The 9,062-nt window shown below is 45.0% G+C and overlaps 1 pseudogene; it reads right to left on the minus strand.

Moving 5' to 3' along the window:
• Positions 1-3,509: 3,509 nt before the first annotated feature.
• On the minus strand, positions 3,510-3,627 carry LOC149437633 (U2 spliceosomal RNA; annotated as a pseudogene).
• Positions 3,628-9,062: the final 5,435 nt, after the last annotated feature.

Here is a 9,062-nt window from a genome sequence, read left to right on the forward strand (position 1 = left end):
TTCATCTCTTTCCAAGCTGTTGTTGGATTTTACACATGGAGAGAGGAGGCAGGTCAGACTTCATTATTTATTTATGGTACTTATATAGTGCTGTCAATGCTTTACACATATATATTGTACATTCACATCAGTCCCTAACCCCCAAGGAGTGTACAATCTAAGGTCCCTAACCCCCAAGGAGTGTACAATCTAAGGTCCCTAACCCTCAAGGGGCGTACAATCTAAGGTCCCTAACCCTCAAGGGGTGTACAATCTAAGGTCCCTACATTCATATATTAGGGCCAATTTAGACAGGATCTAATTAACCTACCAGAATGTCTTTGGAGTGTGGGAGGAAACCAGAGCACCTGGAGGAAACCCACGCAAGCACAGGGAGAACATGCAAACTCCATGCAGGAGGCACCATGGTCAGGAATTGAACCCATGACCCATTTACTGCAAGGCAGATGTGCTAACCACTAAGCCACTGTGCTGCCCACTTCATGACTAGAAAATCCAAAATGACTCTATCCTATGGGGGGGAAGGGGCTGAACAATGTATAAAAATTTTTAATTTATTACAGGTACTTATATAGCACCATCATTTGTCACATGGCGCTTTACATATATATTGTACATTCACATCAGTCCCTAACCCTCAAGGGGTGTACAATCTAAGGTCCCTAACTCACATTCATACATACACATACTAGGGACAATTTAGACAGGAGCCAATTCACCTCCCAGCATGTCTTTGGAGTGTGGGAGAAAGCTAGAGTAACCAGAGGAAACCCACACAGACACCGGGAGGATGTGCAAACTCCAGGCAGGTGGTGCCGTGGTTGGGATTCGAACCAATGACCCTAGTACTGCCAGGTGGAAGTGCTAACCATTTAGCCACTGTGCTGCCCTACTGAAAGTTCTTCTTTAACCTCCTCGGCGGTATGATTCTTTCTGATTTTTTGTGCTGAAAGCAGTACCATTTTTTTGCATGGAAATATGTAGTATTTTATTGTAGGCTGTAATTTTTAGGAATAACTCACTGAAATCTGTCCGAACAAGAGTCTAGTAAACATCCCGGGGAGGATAAAATTTGAAACACGAAATCATAAATTATAATTTAATAAATAATCATAAAAAATAATAATATAATAATAATACATTTAATTCAATAATATAATCAAACCAAAAACACTGAAATTTGAAATAGAGCGCCAAGTTCGCACATCGCTGAGCTCAGTCGCAGAATCGTTTTCAGTGTCTGATGAGGAATTTCCCCACCAATCATTATCACTCAATTCTGCAAGTGGTTCTGATTTACTATCGCTGTTCTAAAACCGCTTTTGACGTAAAGGGACGCTTTTTGGACGCCATGGACTTTTCTAAGTTTCCAGGCAGAAAGAACAGTAAAAATGCAGGCAGGGCGCCGGACAAAGCAGTAGGGACAAAATGTATGTGAAATGCATTGAAATAGCAATGACAGCAAAAATGAAATTTTTTTAAAAATTCAAATTTCCCGCCGTACGTCCCGACGTCACAGGGACCGGAACACAGAAGCCGGATGCCGGCATCGGCCGGAGGAGATGGCCGGGGACGCTGGAGGGGACACATCGTTGGAGCGAAGGACAAGGTAAGTGCTGCAGGGACCCCCAGAGAACGCCGCATGGTAAGCCCGAGTGTAGCTCAGGGGGGTTACCGCTTTTGGTATAGAAATTTTACCACGAGCTACACTTGGGAACACCGCTAAGGAGGTTAACTTCTTCATGCCGGCCGTACATAAATGTGCAGCCTCTCGGTGTCTGGGTCTTGTCGCCGAGTTGCAGCAGATTTGCGTGCAATTAAGAAAAACATATGTGCTGAGAGCGCACGTCCTGCGCGCTTCTAGCACACATGTTCGGTACTCACGGAAAGGTCCCGATCTCCTCTTTCGATCAGGACCTTTCCCGATCATGTGACCGCTGTGACAGCAAATCACAGCGGTCATATGACCCTAAAACCCTGCCCCGCCTCCTGACTTCTGAAACCCTTAAAGGGCCAGGAGGTGCCAGCGCCAAAGGGTTAATGCCCACAGTCTGGGCACAAGCAGACTTTAAGAACAGGATTTTTGTGGTTGTGTTAATCTCTGTGCTACTTTTCTGATTTTTTTTTTTAATTCTCCCAAAAAACTATGAATATTTACCAAAATTGGCCTTCCCCTGTTGTTTGCACTCCTTGTGCACAATAATCATTGTTAATATTCCAATAAAGCTTCTTACACCGAATTGCGTTGGATGTGAATGTCCTGCAGATCCAAACGTAGGCACTGTGTCAGTGTGTGCAAGGTAGCGGGTCATTTCATCTCTAACTGCAGATAAAAAAGTCATATTTCTACCGCAATCCATCATGCAGATGAGGAAATTGCTTTCTACACTACCCATTGAGCTAGCAGCGTGGATCGTGAGGGTATGGAGAAGTAGAGGCGAGAAGACTGCTGCGCAATTCAGATGCACCGAAGAAGATGGAACGTTTGTTATCAACCAGTGTGGGGCTTCAACAGCTCTTTCCATCTTCTAACAACTAATACACAGTAATCTAATCTGCATGTGTGGATCTGTTCCTACCACCTGGTAAGGCAACCGTATAGACTCAAAGACCAAACAGGTCATTTGTAATGTGCAGTCCAGGTTCTTTGTAGCCAAAACTACAGTGCACACACGTACCTCAATTTTTTACAGCATTTTTATCCGTGCGAATAACCCGTAAGTGTTCACAAAAAAAGTGCAAGTGCAAAACACCACACGAAAAAGTGCACTTAGGGGTGTGCTTTGTCCTTCCCCCAAAGAGGATGGACCTCTACCCTGATCCCCCGGGGCACAAAGCTCCTGACAGGGACAAGGTTCCCATTTGGTCCACCTAGCCAAAAGGCCTGATGGACCACCGTTCCTTGTGGCCAGCCGAAGCCAGCCACTCAGTACTTGGCCAGGGGGCTCTCCCGAAGAGAAAACCCCCTAGGGACAGGGGAGGAATGAACCAAAAGGCCACACATCCTCCCCCTAGACTTCAGGGCAGGCCCGAGGACCCACACCCTCCATCCTGTGAGAAAAAAAACACACACATAAGGTGAAAAGTGACAAAACGTGGGAGAATAATAAATAAATAAATAGAAAATAAAAAAGTGGTCGTGCCAAATTGTGCACAGACCAGGCCCTAAGGCCTGTAGCAAATATTGCCCCGGACTTAGCCAGAAGGCCTGGTCCTGAGGGCGCTGTGCAGAAAAAGTGGTAAACACAGTGGCCATGTGCCTTTTCACACTGTGGGGTCCCACACCCAGGTGTTACTAAGAGCACCCCTGAGGCGACCACCCAGGGGGCACTGGTTTGCGGACTTTCTGCCTTCCCGGCCCCTGGCCAGAACGAGGTAGATCCGCTCAAATCAGGAGGAACTGGGCCCCTCTGTCGTTCCAAAGGGGAATTACTCCCGGGTCCCAACTCCAAAAAGCTCCCGGTTTCTGTTCCCCCCCGTAATAACCATCAGGGCCCCCATCATACCAGCAGGGGTACTATACAACCAGTCATCCCCGCAAAGCTAGAATGACCGTGGAGCACCCCTACTGGACACTCATAAGAACAGATACTACACTTGATCTTAGCCAAAAGGCCGAGAAGCGATATCCTTCGAGATCCTTTTTTTGCTCCTTCCCTAAAACAGCCTGTCAATGGAGATACATGGGAGCTGCCTTGGTTCTGAAGGTGTAACATCCAGGGCTGGTATCCCTGTTTTGCTGCTTAGTGAGGCAATGTCCCAAGTCAAGTTTACAGCCAGGGAAGTGTAATCTTCAAACCCGCATGTTTGTTGTTGGCCAATCAATCAAGTAGGAAGTTGACAGTCCAAACACTTTCTCGTTCAAAGACAAGGTGGCTGAAGGTGCTCCCATATTTCTCCAACCAACAGGTTCTCAAACGGGCAGCACAGTGTCTAAATGGTTAGTTCTTGTGCTGTTTTTTTGTTTTTTATAATTGGTGTTACTTGCCTGTGCGCAGCAGCAATCTACCTGGGTGTTTGTATATTTATTTTTCATGTTTATCTATTTTTGTGGTTTTCCTGTGCGCTGGGATTTGCAGTATACAGTTGCAAGAAAAAGTATGTGAACCCCTTGGGATTACGTGGAGTTTTGCATGAATTGGGCATAAAATGTGCTCTGAACGTCATCTAAGTCACAACAATAGAAGAACACAGTCTGCTGAACATAATACTACACAAACATTAGATGTTGCCATGGTTTAATTGCAAATAACATGTAAACATTCACAGTGCAGGGAGGAAAAAGTATGTGAACCTTTGGACTTAATAACTGGTTGACCCTCCTTTGGCAGCAATAACCTCAACCAAACGTTTCCTGTAGTTGCAGATCAGACCTGCACAACAATCTGGAGTAATTTTGGACCACTCCTCTTCACAAAACTGTTTCAGTGTAGCAATATTATTGGGATGTCTGGTGTGAATCGCTCTCTTAAGGTCATGCCACAGCATTTCAATTGGGTTGAGGTCAGGACTCTGACTGGGCCACTCCAGAAGGCGTATTCTGTGCTGTTGCAGCCATTGTTTTGCTGAATTACTTGTATGCTTTGGGTCATTGTCCTGTTGCATCTCCCATCCTCTGCGGAGCTTCAGTTGGCGGACAGATGGTCGTACATTTTCCTGCAAAATGTCTTGATAAACTCTGGAATTCATTTTCCCATCAATGACAACAATCCGTCCAGGCCCTGAGGCAGCAAAGCAGCCCCAAACCATGATGCTCCCTCCGCCATGTTTTACAGTGGGGATGAGGTTTTGATGTTGGTGAACTGTGCCTTTTTTTCTCCACACATAGTGTTGTGTGTTCTTCCCAAACAACTCAATCTTGGTTTCATCTGTCCACAGTATATTTTGCCAGTAGTGCTGTGGAACATCCAGGTGCTCTTTTGCAAACTTCAAACGTGCTGCAATATTCTTTTTGGACAGCAATGGCTTCCTCCGTGGTGTCCTCCCATGTACTCCATTCTTGTTTAATGTTTTCCTTATTGTAGATGTGTCAACAAAAATGTTAGCATGTGCCAGAGATTTCTGTAGGTCTTTAGCTGACACTCTGGGATTGTTCTTTACCTCATGCAGCATTCTGCGCTGTGCTCTTGCAGTCATTTTTACATGACGACCGCGCCTAGGGAGAGTAGCAACAGTGCTAAACTTTCTCCATTTGTAGACAGTCTGTCTTACCGTGGACACATGAACATCAAGGCTTTTGGAGATACTTTTGTAACCCTTTCCAGCTTCATGCAAGTCAACAATTCTTGATCGTAGGTCTTCTGAGAGCTCTTTTCTGCGAGGCATGGTTCACATCAGACAGTGCTTCTTGAAACCAGTAAACCCAAAACAGGTGTGTGTTTTTTAAGGGCAGGACAGCTGTCAGCAATACATCCAATATCATCACACTGATTGGAGTCAAGGTTGGCTCACTCCTGGCTCCAATTAGCTCTGGGAGAAGTCATTAAGCTAGGGTCTCACATACTTTTTCCTCCCTGCACTGTGAATGTTTACATGTTATGTGCAATTAAACCATGGCAACATCTAATGTTTGTGTAGTATTATGTTCAGCAGACTGTGTTCTTCTATTGTTGTGACTTAGATGACGTTCAGAGCACATTTTATGCCCAATTCATGCAAAACTCCACGTAATCCCAAGGGGTTCACATACTTTTTCTTGCAACTGTATTTATAGTATAGTTCTTCCACCTGGCAGTACTCGGGTCGTTGGCTCAAATCCCAACCACAGCACCACCTGCCTGGAGTTTGCATGTTCTCCTTGTGTCTGTGTGGGTTTTCTCCAGGTGCTCCGGTTTCCTTCCACACTCCAAAGACATGCTGGTAGGTGAATTGGCTCCTGTCTAAATTTTCCCTAGTATGTGTATGTATGAATGTGAGTTAGGGACCTTAGATTGTACGCCCCTTGAGGGTTAGGGACCTTAGATTGTACGCCCCTTGAGGGTTAGGAAGGGAGAATGTCACCAGCACACCGAGGATCACCAATATGGGTCCAAACGTTTTAATGAACTATCCCATAGTTACAGCAACCAGATTCATGCACATCGAGGTTTTCTACAGCAATAAAGTATTCTATCACTTTGCTGGTGTCAATTACTCATTTTGTTTAAGAACCTATCATTGGACAACCAGACTACTCTGATAAAACAATTTAAAAATCATAGGAAGCGCCTACCTTAGTTATTTTAAGAAATAATCTTATGATGTTTATATATCTTATTTTCACACGAGTGGACCCGTCAGTGAATCCGCTTGCTCAGTGGGGGATCTGCCCGCTGATCCCCTCTGAGCAAGTGGATGACAGGTTTCCATCCGACTGTCATCCGATCCAATCAGCCAGACGGATGGGGAACAGATCCCCATCCGTCTGTTTTTAGCGGACAGGATCGGATCGGATGCAGGCGGGTGTAAACGGACACCTAGGACTGATGGTCTGTATACCTGTAAAACAATGTTTGTTCATTTAGCATGGGGGTTGTTCCAGGCATGAAGTCTTTAAACAGCTTACTTCACCTCCTGTTAAAGGGTGTCAATGTTCTGTCCATGTCTCTAAACTGTTCTTCTGTGTTGTCAGCCTGCCACATGCGTAGTACACTTGTGAACTTGTAGGTGGGAGGCGCTGGATGCAAAGCACTGTGTTGGGAAGTAAAGGAAGTCTATGAGGGAGGGGACATATCAGGGGTGGACTGACCATTCGAGCACTCGGGCACTGCCCGAGGGCCCGGGGTCAGTAGGGGCCCCATAAAATGCCCCTGGTACTTTTTATAGGCTTTTTTGGGTGTGTTTTGAGTGTGGGCAAGGACACAGGCGCCCCATGATCCCCAATTGCCCGAGGGCCCCACCAGTTGTCAGTCCGACCCTGGGACAAATTATTCCTAGCAAAACCAACTCCAGATTCACAGCAGATTGAGAGTGTCTTCACATGCCCCCTTCATCAGGACTTCCATGACTGATGATAACAAAGGGCAAGTTGAGACTCCTTATGATTAAAAGCAGTGTTTCTGTCAGGAATGGACTCACCACTGGTGGTGGGACTCACCTGCCGTGTGGGCTGCAGTACCAGGGCTGGCCAGCGGGTGCTCTCAGCAGCCAGAAGCTCACTCCTGCAATCAAGTCATCACCTGAGGCTGATTGCAGGGGGTGTATTTAAGGAGTGGCCAGGCCTGCAGTCAGTGCCTTGGTGTATGTTTCCCATGAGCCCCTGTACCTGCATCCTGTCTGCTTCCTGCCAGATCCTGTTTCTGCTTTGATCCTGACTCTGAACGAACTCCGCCTGTCCTGACCTTGGCTATTCCTGACCACTCTTCTGCCTGCTCTTTTGTGTCTTGTCTGCCCGATGGTTCCTGACCCGGCCTGCCTGACCACTCCACCTCACCAGCCCTGACTGCTCTTGTCTGTGTTCATTCCGTTATCAGTTGGAGGTTTGGTTCTGTTATATTGTGTGTTTTATATTTGTGTATACCTTTAATAAATGATATTGTTACACCATACTTGAGCCTGCGTCAGTTCACACACCTCTGGTCTTACCGGGAGCCCTGACAGTTTCTATAAACAATAATTAAGATTTATAATGTCAGATTTCATAAGCTGGTCTTGCATTCATTAGAGCCCTGATGGAAGTGGCATAGGAAGACTCTCGAAACATACTGGCCTGAATAAAATGAGTAAATACATATTTTGGGTCTCTCAACAAATGGTGTGGAGTTCCATTCTTCATTACAATGTACATTGCACAGGTATCCTTCTGATGTCAGAGGGCTCTGAGGAAGAGGTTCTGCCTTGAAACGCGTCAACCATTTGGAGGCCTACAGTCCCCCAACAGACACCATCTAGGGAGATTGGACCATGCTAACGTTTTTGTGACGTGCCTTTGATTTTATTCTTTTTTGAGTATACTACTTTTTATTCCATAAATCTCATTTTTACAAGGTAATGCACTAGGCCCCGTGCGCCCTCTGTTTGTGTCTTGCACACAGCTTCTTTGGATTTCCCCGGTCCATTGAGGACAGCAAGGCTTGCATTCCCAAAAAGTACTCTATGTGGGGTTACTGACATTGTGGAACTCATCGTCCAGCGCAGGAGTTTCAGCATTCATTTGCTCATGCTTTTTTATCATGCCTTTGCTGTCACCTGGAAACCCGCCCTGTAACTGCTGTATTTTAAAAAATAAAAACAAATTGAAGTTCCTCTTCAACATTCCACCTTCTTTCAAAAAACTGATGCATGTATGAACTGACGCTGTATACCAGGGTTGGGGAAAAAAAATTTAACTTTAGCCAAAGGAACGTGGAATTTCATGGGAAAGAACAAACCCTGTAAAAAGTTGGACTCAACAATAATTTTCTAGATATACTGACTGCTGGTGATTAGTCCATCTCTGGATTGAGGCCCATTTTTAGCAGCACTAACAGTGAACCACTTTTCATAAATCTTGCCCAACATTTGGAAATGAGCATCGAGCATCGTCCGGGAAATATCCAGGCTTGCTCTTGATTAACAGCTCTCAGCTAGTGTACTCCTGTTTGTTTGGCTCATACGAGATGCAATGCCCAAGGCTACGGCACTTTCTCTCCAGACAGGTTCCAACTATGAAATACAGCGGACTGCGTTTGCAGTTTATATCCACTGGGGTGATTAATAACACCAGATATCAGCAGAAGAGAGGGCACCATGCACATTCAGCATTTCCCAGTGCCGTCATGCCATCTTCTGACTGGTCCTTTCGGACAAAAAAAAATTTAAAGCTGAACGCCAGCCACAAAAACTTTCATGAAAACATTTTCCTCAAAAGCCACATAGGTTATGAACCCATTTTGTGTGCACCGCCCATATGGAAGAAAAATATATTTCAAAATATACTTTAAAAATATTATTCCCTAATATATTGAGATATATTTGAAATGCTACAATTTTGGGCATATTCAATATATTTCAATAAATATATATATATATATATACAGTATATTCAACATGCAGTGTGTGTATATATATATATATATATATACTGCATGCTGAAATGCGTTTTT

This window comes from Staurois parvus, unplaced genomic scaffold, assembly GCF_062004578.1.
Source record: "Staurois parvus isolate SC_StPar_1 unplaced genomic scaffold, SC_StPar_1.0 ptg001281l, whole genome shotgun sequence".
NCBI classification, from domain to species: domain Eukaryota; kingdom Metazoa; phylum Chordata; class Amphibia; order Anura; family Ranidae; genus Staurois; species Staurois parvus.